The following is a 24,794-nucleotide window of genomic DNA, read 5'->3' as shown; positions in this document are numbered from 1 at the left end:
GGCAGGGGCCGCACAAGGCTGCACAAGGACTCGCCCTCTCGGCACACCCAGTAGAGTGTGGTGGCAATGGTTTTTTTTATATGGGGGTGTTAGTGTTGTGGGGGGGGCTTATTTTGGTAAGGCCGAGGATGAAGGCCAATTGGATGGGCAAGTTTTGTTATTCCTCCCCAGGTTGTGGGAGTGAGATATTTTTGTGACTGTTTTTTGGGGGTCTTGTCTGTTTTTCTGTTTCATGTGGGAAGGGCCCTGAGTTTGTTAAATAAAGCTTTTTATTTATTCAGCTTGTCCAGGTGTCATGTTTCCAGTGGTTGTTGCGTTAAGCGGCTGAGGGCTTGCGGAGCGGCTGCATTCAGGTGTGTTCATTGCCACAAGCCATTCCCTGACAGGGGGCCTAGAAGTGTCGTTCAATAAGCCGCCGGCGGACGGCCCTTGGACCTTGTGGCTCCCTCCTGGGCTGGTACTCCTCCTCCTCCTCCTCCTCCTCCTAATGGTCCTCCTGCTTGTCCTCCTGAGGTGGTGGTCCAACGTGAGGTGGCAATGCCTGAGTCCTGCGGATAGCCAGGTTGTGCAGCATGCAGCAAACGACGACGAACTGGGAGACTCTATCCGGCGAATACTGTAGCGATCCGCCGGAGCGATCCAGGCAGCGGAACCGTTGCTTGAGGACGCCAATCGTTTGCTCTATGATGTTCCTTGTGGCTTGATGGCTTTCGTTGTATGCCTCCTCCGCAGGGGTCCTGGGCGCGCGGAGCGGGGTCATGAGCCATGAACACAAAGGGTAGCCCTTGTCCCCAATAAGCCATCCCCTTGGTGGAGGCTGTGCCTCGAACATGTCAGCCACAGTAGTCTGGCGCAGGATAAATGCATCGTGGCTGCTTCCTGGAAAGCGGGCATTGACAGCTAGGATGCGCTGCCTGTGGTCACACACCAGCTGTACATTGAGGGAATGGTAGCCCTTCCGGTTGCGGTAATTCTCGGCATTGTCGATGGGTGCCCGCATAGCCACATGCGTGCAGTCAATGGCGCCCTGCACCATGGGGAAGTCCGCGATCCTGCCAAATCCGACTGCACGCTGCTCCTGCCTCTCTAGGGTCATGGGGAAGGAGATGAATTGGTGTCTCCTCGCGAAAAGGGCATCGGTGACCTGCCGGATGCAGCGATGCGCGGCGAACTGGGAGATGTTCGCTATGTCCCCAGCAGCGGCTTGGAAGGAGCCGCTTGCATAAAAGTTCAGAGCCACCGTGACCTTCACTTCCACCGACAGAGACGTCCTGCACATCAGCTGTGGACGCAGATCTCTGTGAAGCAGCTGGCAGATCTCTGCAACCACCTCCCTTCTGAAGCGCAGCCTCTTAACACAATGCGCGGCAGTCATGGTGAGATAGGACACCTGCTGCCGGTATTCCCTGAGTGGGTAAGGCCTACGTTGCCGACGCCTGATGGCCCCTCTGCGTCTAGGCATGGCTGGCCCTCTCACACAGCGTCTGCGAGCCCTTCGCACATAATGCTGGAACTGAGGGTTGGAACCCCATACAGCCCCCATAATAAACTTGCAAACAGTGAAATCACAATGATTCAAATTTCCAAGCTCTGGCCAGAAGCCAAAAATACCTCTCCTATGTTGTCCCAAATCAGTAAGCTCTGTTCCTTGGTCTCTGTCCAGAAATCCAAAGCACTGAAGTCATTGCAGCAAAATGGCTGGGCTTTATAGTTCAGTGTAAGTGCCCTTTAATTAGCGCTCCCCGAGGCCCACAGGGCCTCTGTTGCGTTCCACTTCACAGTTCTTAACAGCGCCACGCCCACAGTGGCCGGGCGCCACTGAATTTCCGGTTTGGGGCGCACAAACAGCGTTGCACGACAAAATGACGTCATAAGCTGGGCGCGCAGCTGAGCGGGCGCAAACACTTTGCGCCGGCGCTAAATGTCAACTGAAGTTGGGCGTAGGCGCAGATCGTTCTGCGCCCGGGCGCTAAGTGCCTAGCGCTGCAAATCTACCCCTCTTATGGCGTTAGCGGCTGGCGAACGCAACTGAATTTCTCGGCCAAAGCCTTCAGGCTCGTTTTTTTAACGCTCTTAGCTCTTTTAGAATTATTATTTACTGTGGCCATGTTTGATTTAAACCCTTGATTTCTCTGCCTGTCACTTTTGTTTTTCTCCTTCCTGTCTTTTGCTTTTATCCTTGTTTCCCTTTCCTGTTTCCCCGCTCAGGTTCTCAACCCCCTGCCATTTTAGTTTAAGCCCTCCCCCAGAGCATTAGCAAACACTTCCCCTAGGACATCAGTTCCGGCCCTGCCCAGGTGCTAACCGTCCGTTTTGTACTGGTCCCACCTCCCCCAGAACCGGTTCCAATGTCCCAGGAATTTGAATCCCTCCCCCTTGCACCATTCCTCTAGCCACGTATTCATCTGAAATATCCTTCTATTTCTACTCTGACTAGCACCTGGCACTGGTAACAATCCTGAGATTAATACCTTTGAGGTCCTATTTTTAAATTTACCTCCTAACTCCCTATATTCAGCTTTTAGGACCTCATCCCGTTTTTACCTCTATCGTTGGTACCTATATGCACCACGACAACTGGCTGGTCACCCTCCCCTTCCAAAATGTTCTGCAGCCGCTCTGAGACATTCTTGACCCTTGCACCAGGGAGGCAGCACACCATCCTGGAGTCTCGTTTGCGGCCGCAGAAATGCCTATCTATTCCCCTTACAATAGAGTCCCCTATTACTATAGCTCTCCCCCTCTTTTTCCTCCTGTCCTGTGCAGCAGAGCCACCCCTGGTGCCAGGAAGTTAGCTGCTGCTGCCTTCCCCTGGTAAGCCATCCCCCCCATCAGTATCCAAAGCGGTATATCTGTTTGAGAGGGGAATGGCCACAGGGGACCCCTGCACTACCTGCCTGCACATACTACTCTGCCTGTTGGTCACCCGTTCCCTTTCTGCCTGTGCCACCTTTATCTGCGGTGTGACCAACTGATTAAACATGCTATTCACGACGTCCTCAGCATCGCGAATGGTCCAGTATGTATCCAATCGCTGCTCCAGCGCCGCAATGCGGTCTGCCAGTAGTTGCAGCTGGACACACTTCCTGCACACATGGTTGTCAGGGACAGAGGAGGTTTCCCTGAGTTCCCACATAGCGCAGGAGCATACCACGGCACCGGGCTGTCCTGCCATGACTTACCGTTTAATTAATTGAAATTAAATTAAACCAATCAATCCCACCAATTACACTACAGATAAATGATATATTTAAGGGCCCTGGTTTACCAACAGTCCCCGCTACTCCCCAGAGACCCTAGAAACTATAAACCACAGAGTTAAAGTTTAAAAAAGAGAGAAATACTCACCAACCAATCACTTACCTGCTTTCTGGTGACGTCACACTTCGATTACTTTTTACTTCTCTCCCTCTCTGAGATTGGTAAACCTACCTGCTGCTGCCGCCTTTTATAGCCTCGCCGCTCGTGTTTCCCACTGCCGCCGCTGCCGCTGCTGTGAGGCCTAGCTGCTGCTGCCGCCTTTTATACCCTCGCCGCTCGCGTTTCCCGCCGCCTCCGCTGCCACTGTGAGGCCTACCTGCCGCTGCCGCCTTTTATAGCCTCGCCGCTCGCGTTTCCCGCCGCCGCCGCTGTGAGGCCTACCTGCTGCTGCCTGCCTGACTTGCAGCGAGGGTCTCCTGTCACTGCTGGGTAGAGCATCGCCCTCCGTCTCTTCACAGCGAACACCAAAGCCTCCAATACTTGATCGCTGAAACTGCGGGCTCTCTCCCTGGGGCATGAATCTGCCATGAGAACAGCTACTTCAGTCCTCCAGCTCCTTCTCCTTGACCTGCTGCTGCTTACTGAGGCAGCTGCACAGCCAACAATACTGAGAATAGGTTCTGCAGCATCAATGAACCTCCCCTTTAAGAACTGGAAAAAGCCTGTGGTAATCATAACTTGCGATTAGACTGTACCTGATATTGGCCCACCCTTTGAGTGTAATGCCAATGAGTTTGGGCTTAAAGACTTGAATTAACGCTCCAATCATTTCTTTGAGCAGTGAGCATGAATTTTGCGTGCAGTCTAAAGAATTAGCGCCTGGCGCTAATTTTCCAACTTTTCTAATTATACCGCCCATTCCTGGGCTATAATGAATTTCTAGCCTGATGTTTTTAAAATTCAAAGTAAATAGGAAAGAAAACAGTGAAATGCAAATTTAGTACCTTGACTGAGGATCATTTGTACCCTCACATATCAGTAATCATTCATATAGGTCAGGGTTTCATATTTTGACATGGAAAACTATTGAATGCACTATAAAAAAATCTGCCATTCTTGTTGTAATTGATGCAAATATGCTTTTTCTTAACATTACAGAATTCAAGACTGTGAAAAGAGTTCATGTAACGATTGCTTATAGAATCTGTATATTTATAGCAAGAGTTCCAGAGTATCTACAGCACAAACACATGGTTTTCAGAAGACTTGACTCCTTAATACACGAAACAGTTTTTGAATGCTTTTTTATGAACTCTGCAATCTACATTTTTTGTGCGTCTGCACCATTCCAGCCTTGCAGCAGCATTTAAGATGGCTGTGGCATATTAAATTGATGCAGCCACAACAGATATGCATTGTTTCCAAGGAGCGGGACAAAAATCTATATCTAAATGTTATCTACGCCACTCCAAATTCCTGCAATGGTAGCATGTATTCTGCATCAGATTTTGATACAAACTATATTCCATATTTACAGCATTTCCTGAATGCCTGTGAATAATCCAGCTTGCTTCATCCTGCACAACATGGGAACATTGGGGCGATTTTCTACTTCCACCTGAAAGGGAAGCCAGCATCGGGAGACCCAAATCATTTTTGGGTTCAGGTCTCACTTGAGAGCTGCCGATGGGCTTTGGGCGCCAAATTGGCAAACTGCTGCAGCTCAACATTGTGGGAGGGTTGGAAATCAACTGGCTCACATATGGAGCACATATGGGCTGAAAGGCCTGCAGAGGCTTAACTGCCTCATTCCTTTCCTCCATTAGAGCAGCATAAAATTTGTTTTTGGTCAAGGAACTAGCCAGTAGCAGCAGCAAAGAAGGCTAAAAGGCCCCGAGATTTCAGGAGGAAGCCACAGAAAAAAAGTTGCATCAAGTGCAGCAGCAGAGGGTGATTATTTTGTCCCTAGACTGAGAGACATAGGCCTAGAAATTGAGTTTTGGCGCAGCCAGGGCTTTAGCGCCGGAAGTTAGTGCCGGAGCTAAGTCGCGCTGGTCGGGCCCAAAATTCAATAGTTCTGCGCCCAAACGGCTGCCGGCGCTGCTGAGAGGTGTTTGCGCCTGAAAACTGGCGCTACGTGCTGAATATCGGCGCTATTCCGGCGCTGCGGCAGGTTCGGGAAGTGCAGGCCTCCTCCTTCCCTTAAGGAGGAGCTGCCTGCACCCGGCCGCGGCCCGCGAAAATCATTCTAAAAATGAGCCCGGCACCTCGGACAAGTGCCGGGCTTGCTTCTGTTCCGGGGGGGGGGGGGGGGGGGGGGAAGTCCGGGGAGGGAGCTGCGGCCAGGCGGCCGGCGGGAAAGCGGCCGGCCGCCGCGGGGCCTTTAATGCGCCGGCGCAAAGTCAGGTAAGACTCTGTTGCCAGAGTCTTAGTTGCGGCTGCCACGGGCGAGGCGGCCGCAACTGAATTTCGGCGCTGGGGCCCGTCGCCATGGCAACCGGGACGCTGCGCACACCGATGACGTCATCGGTGCCGGCGCAGCGCTACCGGTCTAGCGCGGCGGAAGGGCCCCAGGCAATTTCGGCGCCGGCGCCAATTGCAGCGCTAGGCCCTCTAGCGCCGCAAAAGCGGCGCTAAGGCAACTCAATTTCTAGGCCACTGAGACAGAACTTTGTATAGTTCCTTTCACAAACTCAGGACATCCCAAAGCACTTTACAGCCAATTGCGTACTTTTGAACTGCAGTCATTGTTGTAATGCAGGGTAACACAGCAGCCAATTTGTGCACAGCAGGTTCCCACAAACAGCAATTAGATAATGACCAGATAATCTGTTTTAGTGATATTGGTTGACGGATAAATATTAGCCAAGACACCTGTAGAACTCCCTGCTCTTCTTCGACATGGGTAGAAAGAGGGATGAGGTCCTGCAACAAGAATTTAGGGAGCTAGATAGCAGATTAAAAAGCAGGACCTCAAAGGTTCTATTCTCTGGATTACTCCCGGTGCCACGTGCTAGTGAGTACAGGAATAGGAGGATAGAGCAGATGAATGCGTGGCTAAAGAGTTCGTGCAGGAGGGAGGGCTTTAGTTTCCTGGATCACTGGGTCTGCTTCTGGGGAAGGTGGGACCTGTACAAGTCGGACGGGTTGCACCTGAACCGGAACGGGACCAACATTCTTGCGGGGAGATTTGCTAGTACTGTTGGGGGGCGGGGGTTTAAACTAACTTGGCAGGGGGATGGGATACGGAGTGGAGCTATAGTAGGGGGTGATGCACAGCCAAATATAGAGGAAAAAACAAGTCAGCCTGGAAGGCAGAGCAACTATGTAACGGCACAAGGGAGTATGGCAAGGCTGCATGGCATTTATATTAATGCAAGGAGTCTTGCGAGTAAGGCAGATGAATTGAAGGTGTTGATGAACATATGGGAGTATGATATTGTTGCTATCACAGAGACATGGTTGAGGGAGGGGCAGGACTGGCAGCTCAATATTCCAGGGTATAGAATCTTCAGGCGAGACAGAGGGGGTTGTAAAAGAGGGGTGTCGCAATATTAATCAAGGAGTCCATTACTGCTGTAAGGAGGGATGATATCTTAGCAGGTTCCTCTAATGAGGCCATATGGGTAGAACTTCAAAAAAAAAAAGGGGCAAGCACTTTGCTGGGTGTGTACTATAGGCCCCCAAACAGTCAGGGGGAGATAGAGGAACAGATATGTAGGCAAATCTCAGAGAAGTGTAGAAATAATAGGGTAATAATAGTAGGGGATTTCAACTCCCCCAATATTAACTGGGATAGTCAGAGTGTGAAAGGCTTAGAGGGTGCGGAATTCTTAAAGTGCATCCAGGAGAGCTTTTTGAGCCAGCATGTAGAAATTCCTACAAGAGAGGGGGCGGTACTGGACCTAATTCTAGGGAATGTACCCGGGCAAGTGGCAGAAGTGTCAGTCGGAGAGCATTTTGGTGACAGTGACCATAATTCGGTGAGATTTAAGTTAGTCATGGAAAAGGACAAAGATGGACCGGAAATAAAGGTTCTAAATTGGGGAAGGCCAATTTTAATATGATAAGGCAGGATCTGGTCAAAGTGGACTGGGATCAGATACTTGTAGGAAAATCCACATCAGAGCAGTGGGAGTCTTTCAGAAAGGAAATAGAGAGAGTACAATGCCAACATGTTCCCGTAAAGGTCAAGGGTGGGACCAACAAGCCCAGGGAACCCTGGATGTCAAGGGATATACAAGGATGGATTAGGAAAACAAGGGAGGCTTTTGGCAGATGTAAAGGACTAAAAACAGTGGAAGCCCTAGAGGAGTATAGAAAGTGCAGGGGGGTACTTAAAAAAGAAATTAGGAGAGCGAAGAGGGGGCATGAAAAAACACTGGTGGGCAAAATAAAGGAAAATCCCAAGGTGTTTTATAAGTATATTAAGGGCAAGAGGATAACCAGGGAAAGAGTAGGGCCCATTAGGGACCAAAGTGGCAATCTTTGTGTAGAGCCGGAAGATGTAGGTGAGGTTTTAAATGAATATTTTGCATCTGTGTTCACTATGGAGAAGGACGATGTAGGCATAGAAATCAGGCAGGGGGATTGTGATATACTTGACCAAATTAGTATTGAGAGGGAGGAGGTACTAGCGGTTTTAGCGGGCTTAAAAGTGGATAAATCCCCAGGCCCAGACGAGCTGTATCCCAGGCTGCTGTGTGAGGCAAGGGAGGAGATTGCAGGGGCTCTGACAAATTTTCAGAACCTCTCTGGCCACAGGGGAGATGCCAGAGGACTGGAGGACAGCTAACATAGTACCATTATTCAAGAAGGGTAGTAGGGATTGTGGTAAACCACTGTTATTGTTTTCACTGTCGTTCACTACCGTTATCGTTATTGCACATTGTTACCTCCTGCTACTCACTGTGTACCTATGCATGCCTCAGCTGACTCCGCCTACATGACCTGGTATAAAGGTGGCTGCCCGGCAACCCACTTCCTTCTTGGAACCGGTCGTCCACGAGAGGCATGCTCTGTTCTTTAGTTAATAAAAACCTTTTCATTACTTTCCTAATTCATCGCCTTTTATGGAGTAATTGATAAGCGTATCAGGGATAAACCAGGGAATTACAGGCCAATGAGCCTACATTAGTGGTAGGGAAATTACTGGAAAACATTCTGAGGGACAGAATAAGTCTCCACTTGGAGAGGCAAGGATTAATCAAGGATAGTCAGCATGGCTTTGTCAGGGGGAGAGCATGTCTAACCAATTTGATTGAATTTTTCGAGGGGGTGACTAGGTGTGTGGATGAGGGTAGTGCAGTTGATGTAGTCTACATGGACTTCAGTAAGGCTTTTGACAAAGTCCTGCAAGGGAGACTGGTCAAGAAGGTAAGAGCCCATGGGATCCAGGGCAATTTGGCACATTGGATCCAAAATTGGCTTAGTGGCAGGAGGCAGAGGGTGATGGTCAAAGGTTGTTTTTGTGACTGGATGCCTGTGTCCAGTGGTGTACCGCAGGGATCGGTGTTTGCTGTTTGTAGTGTACATTAATGATTTAGATATGAATGTAGGAGGTATGATCAGTAAGTTCACAGATTACACAAAAATTGGTGGAGTGGTAAATAGTGAGGAGGGAAGCCTCAGGCTACAGGACGATATAGATGAGTTGGTTAGATGGACAAAACAGTGGCAAATGGAATTTAACCCTGAAAAGTGTGAGGTGATGCATTTTGGGAGGACTAACAAGGCAAGGGAATATACAATGAAAGGTAGGACCCTGGGAAAGACAGAGGATCAGAGGGACCTTGGTGTGCATGTACATAGATCCCAGAAGGCAGCAGGACAGGTAGATAAGGTGATTAAAATGGCATATGGGATACTTGCCTTCATTAACCAAGGCATAGAATATAAGAGCAGAGAGGTTATGATGGAGCTGTACAAAACGCTACTTAGGCCACAGCTGGAATATTGTGTACAGTTCTGGTCGCCACACTATAGGAAGGATGTAATTGCATTGGAGAGAGTGCAGAGGAGATTCACCAGGATGTTACCTGGGCTGGAGCGCTTCAGCTATGAAGAGAGACTGGACAGGCTGGGGTTGTTTTCCTTAGAGCAGAGAAGGCTGAGGGGGGGACCTGATTGAGGTGTACAAAATTATGAGGGGCATAGATAGGGTAGATAGAAAAGAACTTTTCCCCTTAGCAGAGGGGTCAATAACAAGGGGGCATAGATTCAAGATAAGGGGCAGGAGGTTTAGAGGGGATTTGAGGAAAATCTTTTTCACCCAGAGGGTGGTTGGAATCTGGAACTCACTGCCTGAAAGGGTGGTAGAGGCATGAACCCTCACAACATTCAAGAAGCATTTAGATGAGCACTTGAAATGCCATAGCATACAAGGCTACGGACCAAGTGCCGGAAATGGGATTAGAATAGTCAGGGCTTGATGGCCGGCGCGGACACGACGGGCCGAAGGGCCTCCTTCTGTGCTGTATAACTCTATGGGCTGGATTTTCATTGAGAAGGCGGGTAGGAGGCGGGATTACAACTTTCGGGGTTGTAGTCCCGCCTCCATCGAGTTCTAGCCAACCCACGCGAGTTTGACTTGATTGACCTTGTTGAGCCCGCCCAGCAGGATCAGTAGGCCAATTAAGGGCCACCCGGCAACAGATGACATCACAGATTGATATTTCATCTGTCAAGACCTTTTGACAGATGAAATATGAGTGTTTGACAGCTGTTTGAAGCTGTCAAACACTGACAATCTGCACTTCAGGTTAATTCCTTCCTCTCAGGATGATTTAGAGATCTCCCCGGAACAGAAAGCTGAATGCTGCAATTTTTGACAGTTCGTGGCCATTCTGCTTTCTGTGCCAGTGAGATGAGGGACTCCCGAGACCTGGAGGAAGGAAGGCTGTAAAGTTAAGTAAAGGTTAGTAGAACTTCTTTAAACACTTTACACAGACCAAACACACTTACCTCTGCACTCATGCACCCATCACTCACCTGAACACTGGACATCTCGACCCCTCCAAGCCCTTCATCCCGATGGCCCGCCTCACTAACTTGGCGTGGTTTGGAGCCGTCGGGAACACCACATTTCACCAATGAAAACAGGGATTAGGCTATTAATAGGGATTAATAGGGATTAATTGGCACTAATCCCCTTCCCGCCTCGGGGAGGCGGGTCCCAGTGCGGGTCGGTTACCCGCCTCCTTTGAAACTGGCATGGAGGCGGGTTGGGGGCGGGATGCGTTCGTGCCCCCCCCCCCCCGATTTCGGGATTTTAACCCCCCACATGCCTCCAATCCCGCCTCCACTGCCCAATGAAAATCCTGCCCCATGACTCTATGGGGGAAAAATTCAGTTGTTTGCACCTCCCGTTAGCGCCTTAAGAGGGCTCTAATGGGGCGCAAAGCAACGAGCGCACGGGCGCGGCGATATTTGCGCCGCTCGCGAAATTAACTAGACATATTGCGGTGGCGCTAAACACTACCGCCACGATCTCCTGCGCCGGCAGATCGTGACATCAGTCGAGTGCGCAACGCCCCGGTAGCACCCAGGACCGGATATTGAGTGGCGCCCCCTGCCTTAACGTCTGCCGCTAGCAACGACAGGTTGAGGGGAGCGTTTTGCAGTCAGAAAGGAACTGGGGGAGCGCTATTTAAAGGTGACCGCTTCCTGCCTTTTTTTGTTGGTGGCATTTTTGCACCACGCATTCTGAGAGAGAGAGAGACTTCTGCACAGATTCAACGCTGTGTGAAGGGGTTTTGGGTACTGAGCAGCACTTTGCAGGTTCATTTTGATCTGCCCTTCCTTGCTTCACCAGCGCTCTGAGGTAGCGCCTTGCTGCTAGGCCTTTGCTCCTTAAGACAGGTGTGAAGCGTCTGATTTAGCGCTCCAATTACCTCCAGGGGCGATAAAAGCCAAGTTTGCCGTCAGAGGCGATAATTAGCGCCAGGCGCTGAACTTTGCGCACGGCCGATAATGGCTCCCCAAATGGGGCGATACTGATTTTTTCTCCCCATGACTGAATAGTGCCATGGGATCAAATCCTTCCAAGTGTTCATCCCTCCCATCTCTTACCTCCTCCAGCACTACAACCAACATTCCTTCTCTGCTTGTCCCACGCAGCCAAGGACCAGCTTTTCCATGTTAAATTTCACGCATGCGCGAAACTCTGAACGGGCTGCGCAGCCCCTTAAAGGGGGAACATTGCCTACAACCCTCCAAGATTTCTGCGCTCCTCCAATTCTGGCCTCTTGCGCATCCCCGATTTCTTTCGTTCCACCAATGGGGGTCGTATCTTCAGTGGCCTAGGCCCTAAGCTCTGGAAATCCCTCCCTAAACCTTTCCGCCTCTCTACCTCTCCCTCCTCCTTTAAGACGCTCCTTAAAACCTAACTCTTTGACCAAGCTTTTGGTCACCTGTTCTAATATCTGCTTATGTGGCTCAATGTCGGTGCAGGCTCGATGGGCCGAAATGGCCTCTATCTGCACTGTGGGGTTTCTGTGATTTCTGTGAATGTCAAATGCTCCTGTGAAGTGCCTTGGGACGTCTTACTACGTTAAAAGTGCTATATAAATGCAAGTTATTGTTGAAGTGCATGGTAGCTCCAGGGACATCTGTAGCTCAGCACTTACTGTGGATTCTGTAATTCTAGTCTTTACATCTCTCATGAATGTTCAAGCTGCTACCATTCAGACCTTGGGCTGCAATCTCAGCTCTTTCATGGACAGGCTGACTGATCAGCTTGGCTGAATGGAGAAACCTATTAATAGGTGCTTCAGTAATGTTCTTGTTTTTGGGTCAGCTGATCAGCAGGCCAGTTGGCAGTGACAGCAGGCTTACAAGTAGGAGCAGGATTGAGGTAGAAAAGGATGATGGTGTTTTCTCTCATGATGGAACCTCATCCATACCCTTCAAGCCTCCACTTACAATGACATCTCCATGTGGCAGAAAATGCCTGGGTTGTGCTGGCAATGCAGGTGTGGAACTACAGCAAGCTGAGGCAGGGCTATTGGGTGCCCATGCTGACAAAAGGCCAAGACCACTGGAATCCCAGGAGTCCTTCAGAGAAACGCAACTCCCGGCCACATCACAGGCTTCAGGTAAGAAGGGAGCACTTTGTAGAAACACTAGAGTAGGTTTGACTTGCAGAACATACATTACAAAGCGGGCAGAACACCATCGTGGCAGGCAGTGATGTGAAAGAAGTGTAAGTAACCAAATAAAATGTTAGTTTTGTTTTTTCAGTTTGCTCATACTGTTTCATTTATGCTTACTACATAGGATTACATAGGATTACATAGGATATACGGCACAGAAACAGGCCATTCGGCCCAACCAGTCCATGCTGGCGTTTATGCTCCACACGAGCCTCCCCCCGTCTTTCCTCATCTAAATCTATCAGCATAACACTCTAGTCCCTTCTCCCTCATATGCTTGTCTAGCCTCCCCTTAAATGCATCTATACTATTCGCTTCAACCACTCCCTGGGGTAGCGAGTTCCACATTCTCACCACTCTCTGGGTAATGAAGTTTCTTCTGACTTCCCTATTGGATTTCTTAGTGACTATCGTATATTGATGGCCTCTAATTATGCTCTTCCACACAAATGGGGAGCAATGGGCTAGAAACTGGATCTCATTGTGCATATTTTACGGGCCATTTTCAGGGACCAACGTCCTGCCCCAAGGATGCCTGAAAAACGTCTGACTTGATATTAGTTCGAGCCATTTTTCAGGTGTCCAGGGTGGCCGCCTAAACATACAGGCCTAGAAATTGAGTTTTGGCTTAGCCAGGGCTTTAGCGCCGGAAGTTAGTGCCGGCGCTAAGTCCCCCTGCGCGCGCCAAAAATTCAGCAGGGCCGCGCCCAAACGGCTGCCGGCGCTACTGAAGGGTCTTTGCGGCGGTAAATCGGCGCTAACTGCCGTTTCGCGCCGCAATTCTGGCGCTGCGGCACCCGATGCGGTGCGGCAGGCTCGGGAAGTGCAGGCCTCCTCCTTCCCTTAAGGAGGAGCTGCCTGCACCCGGCCGCGGCCCGCGAAAATCTTTTTAAAAATGAGCCCGGCACCTCGGACAAGTGCCGGGCTTGCTTCTGTTCCGGGGGGGGGGGGGGGGGGAAGTCCGGGGAGGGAGCTGCGGCCAGGCGGCCGGCGGGAAAGCGGCCGGCCGCCGCGGGGCCTTTAATGCGCCGGCGCAAAGACTTGTAAGACTCTGTTGCCAGAGTCTTAGTTGCGGCTGCCACGGGCGAGGCGGCCGCAACTGAATTTCGGCGCTGGGGCCCGTCGGCATGGCAACCGGGACGCTGCGCACACCGATGACGTCATCGGTGCCGGCGCAGCGCTACCGGTCTACCGCGGCGGAAGGGCCCCAGGCAATTTCGGCGCCGGCGCCAATTGCAGCGCTAGGCCCTCTAGCGCCGCAAAATCGGCGCTAAGGGCACTCAATTTCTAGGCCTTACAGTCTTCTTGCATATGCTAATGAGGGTCCTAACATTTGTTTTAGGGCCCCTCAGAGAAAATGGGTTGCCCTGAGCAGAGCAGGTGCTGGGCCTGCTCCAATCAGGTTTTCTTCGCACGAACTTCGGCCCCCTGCTGAGCGCTCAGCCACTCAGTAGCGCACTCAGCGCTGAGCTGCACGCATCAATCATGGTAATTAGCAGGCAGCATGAAGGTCGCGTGCTGCCTGCATTACTTTCAATGGATGCGGAGCGATCTCACATCGCGATTCCCATGCCCGTTTTCAGGCCTAATCAAATTTTTAGCCCAAGATGTAATGGCAAATTTGAGAAACTTTAGTAAGATCACAATTGAAGTATTGAGCGTAGCTTTGGGTTCCACTCTATAGGAAGGATGCTGAGGCAATAGAATGGGTACAATGCAGATTCACAGTATAAGAAAATACAAATAAGAAGACTTGAAAAATTGGAGCTGTTTTAGTTAGATGAGATATGGGGTGATTTCACAGAGATGTTTAAAATTATGGAAGGGTGCCAGAGAGTAGATACAAATAGACTGATTGAGATTAAGATTGAAATTCTGATTGAGTGGGACATCGGTATAAGATTAAATGTAAGATATTTAGGACAGAGAACAAGAAAAAAATATATACAGAGCATTGTAAGGCTATGGAATGCACTGCCAGAGATAGTGATTGAAGCACAGACCCTGTCAACATTTAAGAATAGGTTAGATAACTGGTTGAAAGAAAGGGGAAATAAAGGGATATGGGAACAGGGCAAGTACATAGGATTAGGACGACTGCTCATGTGGCAGATAAACACCAACACAGAGCGGTTGGGCCAAGTAGCATGTTTCCATGTTGTAATTTCTATGTAATTCTGTGTAATACCTGTTGAAAACCTATCTGGGGATAGGTTATCGACCAATATTCACTACAAGCCCACTGACTCCCACAGCTACCTGGACTACACTTCCTCCCACCCCGCTTCCTGTAAAGACTCTATTCCATTCTCCCAGTTTCTCCGTCTCCGCCGTATCTGCTCCGACGATGCCACCTTCCACACCAGTGCTTCAGACATGTCTTCCTTTTTCCGCAACCGAGGATTCCCCTCTACCGTGGTTGACACTGCCCTCGACCGTGTCAGTTCTATCTCCCGCACTTCTGCCCTCACCCCTGCCCCGCCCTCCCTGAACCACAATAGGGTTCCCCTTGTCCTCACCTTTCACCCCACCAGCCTCCACATTCAATGGATCATCCTCCGGCATTTCCGCTACCTTCAAAGTGATCCCACCACCAAACGTATCTTCCCCTCCCCTTTCAGCATTCTGTAGGGACCGCTCCCTCCGAGACACCCTAGTCCACTCCTCTATCACCCCAAACAGCCCTTCCCCTTCGCCTGGCACCTTCCCGTGCAAGCGGAGGAGGTGTAACACCTGCCCCTATACCTGCCCCCTTCCCACTGTCCAGGGCCCCAAACACCCCTTCCAGGTGAAACAGCGATTTACTTGTACTTCTCGCAATCTAGTATACTGTATTCGCTGCTCACGATGCGGTCTCCTCTACATTGGGGAGACCAAACGCAGATTGGGTGACCGCTTTGCAGAACACCTCCGTTCAGTCCGTATGGGTGACCTCGAGCTTCCGGTCGCCTGTCATTTTAATTCACCGCTCCATTCCCACTCGGACCTCACCGTCCTTGGCCTCTTGTATTGTTCCACGGAAGCTCAACGTAACCTCGAGGAACAGCACCTCATCTTCCGATTAGGCACTCTGCAGCTTTCCGGACTCAATATCGAGTTCAACAATTTCAGATCATAACCTCGGCCCCTATTACACATTTTTTCTTGTAATTTTTCCACTCCTTTCCCCCCCCCCCTTTCCTTTTGTTTCTCTCTCACACCTGGCAGTACACTTTACGCCTAATCTCAGCCTATTACCATCTCGTCTAGCTCCTTTGTTTCTTTCACTTCTTTTGTCCGATCGCAGCCCTGCCTTCGATCTATTTTCTTTTCTTTCCAGTTTTGAAGAAGGGTTCGATCCGAAACGTCAACTCGAATTTCTCTCCATGGATGTTGCCTGACCTGCTGAGTTTTTCCAGCATTTTCTGTTGTTATTTCGGATTTCCAACATCTGCAGTATTTTGCTATCGTACCAGGTGTAACTAGTTCCAGCAAGGACAGCATCTGAGTCGTTTCTGGAAATTCCGCTGTGAAGGATATCCAGGCCACATCTATGCTCAACAGCGCAGGGATACACGAAAACAAAATTCAACCACATCGCTGAGAAGAGAATGTAGTCCTCCCCGAATGGGCTGTCTATTAGAGTTATTTCAGCCAAGCCAATCATGCAGACAATCCTACTGGCTCCAAAGGATTGGGATGCAATGAGATGTAGTAAACAGAAAGCTTCTTGTTTATGATGGTGATCTTGTTTTTGTTCCTCTGCTTCAAGATTTAGTGTATGTCACACCTTTTTCTCAATACTTCAGAGGATGCATTTAGCTTTGCAGAGATGTTTCACCAAATTGCAAAAGACACACTTGATTTATTTCTTTCACTATCTGTGCCTAAATATTTTTTTTGATAATCTGTCATCAATGCTGTTGCCATTAGGGATTTTGACACTATGATATTATGAAGGCTTCAGGGCTGCCCCCACCTTTTTAGTGCAACACATGGGTCAGCATACACTATAATCTCATTTCCACAAAATTGATGACTACCCACAATTTGCAACAAAGCAGCAAAGAAAAATGAAACATAACAAAGTAAAATAACACATAAATCTGGACCATGCACATAAAAATAAATTAACTTAGGTCAGCATTATACTAGAGTGATAAGACAAGCCTTCAATATAATTATTTCAGATGGAGACATTTAGGGTATACTCACTGAAAACATGTACAATTGTATCCTTGAGTGGTTACACTGGACACCTCACAGAACCAAATTTCAGTAGTAAAGTGAATCATTTCATTAACTACTGACTGATACTCAGTTTAATTCCTACAATGGTAGATCTGCTTTTTATCTCTCTACTCACAGTATTGTGTGATGACATATTTAGATCTCCAGGGTCACCATGAGATATATGGGGAGTTTTTTCCAAATCTTCACCCAGGGTTCCTGAATTGCTTGGATGCAGCAAATATCAGAAAACCAGGTGGCTTGGAGTGTATGGCTGTAAAGGAACCCACCTGATTTTTTTCTCATTTAAATTATTTGCTATGTCCAGGTGCCCCTGGACACAGGCCCAGGAAAATCTCTCCTCATTTTCTAACAGCTATAGGTATGTGATGTAATTGGCAATTCACGGTTCCTGCAGAAAAGCCATGACCCACTTCCACAACCCCCCGAAAATAAATGTCATTACTTAAATAAGAGTGATGTCATTGTGTCACCATTACACAGGAAATTGGGTCCTCAATGCCATTATAAACCTATAATTCTTATCACAATGAAAGATGTATAGCAACCCAAGTGGCCTAAAATGTGATCACAAAATATTGTGACCAGAAGGAGCATTTACAGTAATTAAAAGGAGAAAAAAGAGTGAGTTACGTAATGAAAAAAATGACTTCATTATTAGAGTTTAATTAATTTTAAAGGCAAAGAATACTTCATATGGTAGTATTAACAGAGAAACCTATTGCCCCCCTTCACATCTCACCCATCTGTTTTAGCAAAATAAAATCACCTGTTAGGAAAAATCATTAACTAAGCTGGTGAAGACCCAATATTTTAGGTCTGATGGAAGCCCAAGATATGCTTGACTGACAAGAACCATGAACTCAATCAGTGAGCAACTGTACTGATGCAACATAGGGGTCAGTTTCCTTTTTATTCCTGGAAGCCAATCTGGAACTGTCTATCATTCTCAAATTCAGTACCAGCCGAGTCTACAGCAGTGCTCGAGCAGTACTGTTAGAGACTGATCGACAGTTCTAAGTCAGCATCATACTGAGGAATGAAAAAGATGCTGAAGTGGTGGGATTACACATCACTCAGCAGCACCAATGCACCAAAATGTTAATTTTCCCTGCGCTGGGTGGCTAGGCAAATGTTAGCAATTTTAGATTTTGAAAACTGATTTGTAGACTAAAATGTAACATAAAGAAAAATGCTCATTTGTATTCTCATTTCAGAGAACAACTGATCTGTAGGTCAAAGTGATGAAGGGATGCTCATATCTGAGTGGATTTAGACAACAATCAACAGCAACTCACACTTAATATAACACTCATTACACACTCATTGAGGTAGATCTTGACTTTGTGCGAGTGTAAAACAGGTGATAGTGAATCGGCAGTCTGTTTTACATTTTGCCCAATTTTTATTTCCATTGAAATCAGGCAAGATGTAAAACAGGTTGGCGACTCACTATCACCCATTTTATGCTTTTGCACAATGTCAAGATCAACCCCATTATGAGAGATGACTCAGAGTGCTTTACAGGGTGTGAATAGTAAGAAGACACCAAACAAGAGAGACAAAGGGAAATCTGAAGGACCAGCCACGGATAATGATTGGAGAGACTGGGGAACAGAATAAATATATTTGTGTTGGAATAGTGGAGGATACACGCAGAGACATGAAAAAAAAACTGACCGTATTGCGTTGAGTCATTAAAGAACAGCGTATGTACAACAAACTGAGGGATTTATGGTACCTTCACTTGTTGAAAGTACCACCATAACCTCTCCATATCCTTAAACTCATGAACCAGCAATAATCCATCTGGTTATAAGTACTTATATGTTACCTGTACAAAGACAGATCATTGAATTTTCCTTTAGCAAATAAGTATTAGCAATAAATCACAGATATAGATCCAAAGGTCGTCTCAACTGCAGGCATTATTTATGTTCTTTTGAAAAAAAATACTATCACAATGCCACATTTTCAAATTTGTCTGCCACTTTTCAAATCTAGTCTTTCATACACATGCAGTACATGCAAACATAATGCATTGCTTTCGGGTTACAGAAACCTTATGTATTTTCAGATCAGCTGGCTCCTATCTTTCAATTATAGCAATGATTCCTTACTATCAGTCGTGTATAAATTAATTTTGCTAGAGCACAATCTCTCTGCTACAGACCTACTACAATGTAAGTGCATTAAAATTTGATGCAGGAATTTTTTTTATCTGCCTACATCTGTCTAGAATTCAAAAATCTTTCAGCTCCCATAATCTCTTTCTATAATTGATTTAGAAGCAGATAAAAAGTGCATTATAATGTAGCAACACAGGTTATCAAACATTTTCTTGGATTTGCATATTATGGAGTGTGAACTGGTAAAGAAGGAAATTCTAAGTTAAAGATACAAATATCTTTCAGTTATTTGACACTAATCAACCTTTACAATGTAGAATCTCATAGGACAGTATGCTTAAAGAGAAATTATTACCAAAGTGAGGAGCTTTCAGAGCAAGCTCAGGTTATGAAGCAACCTGCTCCAAACATAATTGTCACTTGGCCAAGTTGGCTGCTACAGTAAGTTCAGACATCACATGAGCCACAGCATGAGCTTTTACAATTTGGGATTATCATCATTATCTGAGCTTTTTTCCATCCTGTTTATCTCTTCGCCTTTCCTGAAGGTGCTGGCTCTTGCTGGGGTACAGTACCAGTACATCACGCAACTGTTCATCTGGACATTGAAGCCTATCTTTTCTTATCAGGACCAGCTGTACTATTGATATAAATTCTGGATCGAAAAATAGGCTGAAGTTCCATGATGCCAGAACTCCTCCCACTTTAGCTCTCAACCCATTTTCGGCCATCATTTTCAGTGGATGGAGAAAGCACCTACTCATTTTTGGGATGGTACATGTAAATGAGGCAGTACTGATGCGGTGATGTCATTTTCCTTTATTCCAGCCTCATTTGTGCTAGTTCATATTCTTGCTCGTATAAAACAGGTGTCCAGGGTTGTTAGGCGCTGTAGAAAAGTTGGAAGCAAATTTAAAGAGCCCAGCAGCTATGGTTCTAGGATTTACAGAAACCTTATTTTGGACTTTTTTACCAGGATGATGCCAGGGATGAGTCACTTCAGTTATGTAGAGAGACTAGAGAAGCTGGGATTGTTCTCCCTGGTGCAGTGAAGGTTAAGGGGAGATTTTATAGAGGTGTTCAAAATAATGAGGGGTTTTGATAGAGTAAATAGGGAGAAACTTTTTCCACTGGCAGGAGGGTCAATAGCCAGAAGACACAAATTTAAGATAATTGGCAAAAGAACCAGGGGAGATGAGCAGAAACTCCATTTTCCCACGTAAACAGGGTTTCCAGTGCACCTCTGGTAAAGTGCTTGCTTGCTCAATACCAACAGGAAAGGGTTCCACTCTCAATGAGCAGCTTGTTCATGACCAGCAGAATGCAGGTATGCTCACTTCCCTGGGAGGCAGTCCAGCATGGCAGCAGTCTTTTCACCCAGAAAGGCAAGTCTCTGGGTGACTTCTGGAAGATCAAGATACGGTCATGGCTTTTGACCCCTGTGTGGTTTACTAGGACGTGAGCTGAGCATTAGCAATGAAGGTTCCTTAAGTACGAATTCAGTTAACCAATGGCATATTGAACAAGAGGTTCTCATTCAACCCAAAGCCCTCCTGCAATGCTACACAAGTCTGCCTTACTAAGAGGCCACAGCATTGACGTCCTGGACAGAAGGGCTCCATGGGCAGCAAAGGCAATCAGCAAGCGGAGCAGCAACAGCCTTAAGAAGATGCAGTAAAACATTCCCGCCACTGTCATACAAGAGACTTTCCCTTGACCACCATATTTGGTCAATGCATTAACACTCCTGGTGATGAGAGGGTTTCAATAAATAGTTAATGCAAGGTAAAATAGGAAGAGAGGTAGAGAAGCAAAATGTCATTATGAAATAGCAGCTGCTAAATGCCCTCTGACTTCCCTGTTTCCAACACCCTTTCTGGCCCCTCTCCCCAGGATGTGGAGTGCTTTCTCCTAATAGGGAATGAGAAGTCCGAGGATTGTGGAACACCATGTTTGCAGATCTCTTGAGGCTATTATTTGCTGTTTTATTCTTAAAAAGAAAGCCAGCAGGGCCAAATTACCTTTAGTTACAATGGCATGCAATAGTACATAGCTCTCAGTATGCAACCCATAATGTGCGTGAATATAACAGGCGGTTATATTCCATGCAAGGCTTTTTGTGGGCTGAAATCATGTAAACATTTGAGTGAAGGAACACTTACAGGTAAAGGCTGGGGATGTAAAGGGCACCACACTACATCATAGGAATTGATAGTAAGCAATTTAAGCACTTTAACACAGTGTGACGGGGAGACTATTGTGCATCTGTGGCTGGCTTCTCTATCTTGCCTGACCTGCTAAGATCAGTAACTTGTTCAGGCACCGAGTGATCCTGGAGTGTTAATGGCTTGCACTCACTCCCTTTGCCACTTCCTACTACTCTTCTTGGGGGCCTGTGTCCCTGTTATGTACAGGACCTCCTTCCTTTGTCTGATCTCTTGCAGCAGTAACTCCACAGCTGAATTGAGAAGCCGGGGAGGTGGGGGTTCTTTAAATTCTTACACTATCGCCCAAAGTCAAAATTAACCCCTTTATCTTCCAAGACGACGGACATGAAGCAATTTGTTGTGCCCTTAACAATGCTGTGTCTGAGCTCAGTTAATTCAGCACAGATCAGGAATCAATCCTTGCTGATTTGAAAGACATAATACCGGTCAGTCAGTTTAGCAACTGAGGTCGCTGGTTAGCTTAACTGCTAAGTTTTGTTTTAAAAATGTAAACTTACTCTGCCAAACATGTTCAGCAATACATCAATATTATTTCACTGTGCATCTCTCCATTTTATAACTTGGTAGATTGTCTTGCATGAGATGTGAATGTCCCTTTAAAAAATATTTTAAGGCTTCAGAAAGTAGGAATGCAAAATCTATTGGCCGGGAAATTCGATAACGGAAGTAAACGGGCGCGGGCACTGCGAAACAAGATATGTCCGCGTCCATTCAAAAAGCGCAGGCAACACGTCAATTTGGTGCTGCCTGCTAATTTAAATGATTTTAGTGCACAGCCTAGTGACTATCGCGTTGCTGACAGGCTGTGCACTCAGCACAGGGCCAAAGTTCGCAGCACTGGAGTGAGGCTGCCTTTCCTTAAAGCTAGGCTGTTAGTTTTCAAGTCGCTAGCCCATAAACGTGAGCTACCTTCTGAAAAAAAAAACATTCAAAACTAGGAGGTCTCTAGCCCTTAAAGCTGAACTGCCTTCTGCATATAAAAAATGGTAAAAATGCTTCAGCAGTAATGCAAATGGCTCAACAGGCCAGGGAAAGGGTACACAGGGTCTCGGACGCAGCACGCAGCACTCGAGCTTTGTGCAGGGGGTCAACACTGGAAGCCAGGTCCTCCAGAAAGAAGGATGTGGGTCCAGATCGCTGAGGCCGTCACTGCCAGAAGTATCGACCCCAGGACCTGGCTCCAGTGCCCAAAGAAGTTTCATGACCTCAGACTAGTGGTCAAGTTCAGTGAATGCATCTTCAAAAGCCGTCTCCTACCAACTGTATCACTAGCCTCACACACTGCTCAATGCACGACCTTCCCCTCCCGCCCCCCCCATCATTCACCTACCAAACACGAGGCACACATCCCATTCCTAGCTTCACCTCACCCCCTTGGAGGAGACGGTGCTGGCCATTCTTGGCAGGGGCATGGCTGAGCCCTTGGCCAGTGGCGGGGCTGAAAGAATAGAAGATGCTAGTTGACGTAATAAAACTCACTACACACTTGGCTTGAGCATAAAGCAAGGCTTTAATCAACTTGTTTCAGAACATGGAAGTCTAGTTGTATCCACTACCTCCTTGTCTTTACAAAATGTCCCTGGCAAGCTGGGGCCAACGCCCAAGTATTTATACTCCTTGGACGGCGCCACCAGCTGGCCGTCCAGTGTTATTTCATAGGTAGTTTCTCGATGATGAGATTTATGACACTAGTATCCTTATACGTTATCCTCCTTCTAACATCCCACTTCCTCCTCATCCCACAATCTCTTCTGATGTATAAGCTACACATGGTGTAAGCATGCACCTCTTGCTTTCCCCCCTCCCCTCACCCCAACCCTACCCATGTGCCTTCCTCATTTCAGACACCCAAGAAATTCAGCCTGCCCAGCCAGTGGCTGACCAAGAAGAGGAAGAGGAAGAAGAAACACCATCACTCGATTTCACACTCCCAGCCACCAGCTCCTCGAGGTAGTCCTGCAAGGCCATTTGCAGTGTCCCCCACTGAAAGTCAGCGGCCTTCCACCAGCCATGCTGCAGCCACTGGGGTAGCACTGCGTGACATCACTAGGATAGGCAAAGGCAGACGCAAGACACTCACTAAGGGAATGCACACGAGCGATTAGTTGAGTTTTTGATGTAATATTGGATGCAGATATGGATAAAGTTGGATTGGACAGTTTGCTTTGTGGTGGCACTGTGGCCAAGAGGACGCTGTGATGGTCAGTAACAGAGGGAAGGTAAGGTGTGGGACAAATGTTGAAAGGGAATTGGGGTTGTGGTCACTGATACTGCAGGCGGATGATTTGATCCTGGATATCCTGGCCTCCTTCCTTCTGCTTCCTCCTCTTCTGCTTCCTCCTCTTCTGCTCCCTCCTCCCTCTATGAGCAGCTTGTCCTCTTTGCTGCCTCTGATTCATCTCCATGTGATGTTGCAGCCCAACGGGGACTGAAACTAGAGCCCCCAGGACTGGGAACAAGTGGTGTTCTCAGAGGCCTCCCTCTAACCTGATGGCCTACATCCTAGGGTTCTAAAAGAGGTGACAGCAGAGATAGTGGATGTAATGCTTATGACCTTCCAAAATTCACTAGATTCTAGAACGGTCCCAGCAGATTGGAAGGCAGCAAATGTAACTCCCTGATTCAAGAAAGGAGGGAGAGAGAAAGCAGGGAACTACAGGCCAGTTAGCCTGACATCAGTCGTCGGGAAAATACTGGAATCGATTATTAAGGAAGTGGTAACAGGGCACTTAGAAAATTATAATATGATTATGCAGAGTCGACATGGTTTTATGAAAGGGAAACTGTGTTTAACAAATTTATTAGAGGATGTAACTAGCTGGGTAGATAAAGGGGAACCAGTGGATGTAGTATATTTGGATTTTTAGCAATCTTTTGATAAGGTGCCACATAAAAGACCATTACGCAAGACAAAGGCGGTAATATATAAGCATGGATAGAGGATTGGTTAATGAATAGAAAACAGAGAGTAGGGATAAACGGGTCATTTTCAGATTGGCAGGCTGTAACTAGTGGGGTGCCGCAAGGATCAGTGCTTGAGCCTCAGCTATTTACAATCTATATTAATGAATTAGATGAAGGGACCGAGTGCAATGTATCCAAGTTTGTTGATGATACACAGCTAGGTGGGAAAGTAAACTGTGAGAACACAAAGAGCCAGCAAAGTGATATAGACAGGTTAAGTCAGTGGGCAATAAGGTGGCAGATGGAATATAATGTGGGGAAATGAGAGGTTATTCACTTTCCTAGGAAGAATAAAATAACAGAATATTATTTTAAATGGTAAGAAACTAATAAATGTTGGGGTTTCGAGAGATTTAGGTGTCCTTGTACAGGAAACACAGAGAGTTAGCACGCAGGTACAGCAAGCAATTAGGAAGCCAAAAGGCATGTTGGTCTTTATTTCAAGGGGGTTGGAGTACAAGAGTAAGGAAGTCTTGCTACAATTGTACAGGGCCTTGGTGAGACCACACCTGGAGTACTGTGCACAGTTTTGGTCTCCTTATTTAAGGAAGAATATACTTGCCTTAGAGCAGGTGCAACGAAGATTCACTAGACTGATTCCTGGGATGAGAGGGTTGTCCTATGAGGAGAGATTGAGTAGATTGGGCCTATACTGTCTGGAGTTTAGAAGAATGAGAGGTGATCTCATTGAACCATGTAAGATTCTGAGGGGGATTGACAGGGTAGATGCTGAGAGGGTTTTTCCCCTGGCTGGAGAATCTAGAACTAGGGAGCACAGACTCAGGATAAGGGATCGGCCATTTACGACTGAGATGAGGAGCCATTTCTTCGCTCAGAGGGTTGTGAATCTTTGGAATTCTCTATCCCAAAGGGCTGTGGATGCTGAATCA

The 24,794-nt window shown here is 47.4% G+C and overlaps 1 protein-coding gene and 1 long non-coding RNA gene across 10 annotated transcripts in view; one reads left to right on the top strand and one right to left on the bottom strand.

The window, feature by feature from the left end:
- LOC147117523 (RNA-binding motif, single-stranded-interacting protein 3) overlaps nt 1-24,794 on the bottom strand; it is a 2,125,417-nt gene that overhangs the window by 1,858,540 nt on the left and 242,083 nt on the right. The window lies entirely within an intron of this gene.
- On the top strand, nt 12,004-16,069 carry LOC147117525 (uncharacterized). Its single transcript, XR_015078465.1, has 2 exons — nt 12,004-12,296; nt 15,673-16,069. It is a non-coding gene; the product is annotated as an uncharacterized LOC147117525 (long non-coding RNA).

This window comes from Somniosus microcephalus, chromosome 5, assembly GCF_052327205.1.
Source record: "Somniosus microcephalus isolate GS21.2 chromosome 5, FLI_Smic_1.0, whole genome shotgun sequence".
Taxonomy (NCBI): Eukaryota; Metazoa; Chordata; class Chondrichthyes; order Squaliformes; family Somniosidae; genus Somniosus; species Somniosus microcephalus.
This window is presented reverse-complemented; position numbering and strand designations above follow the sequence as displayed.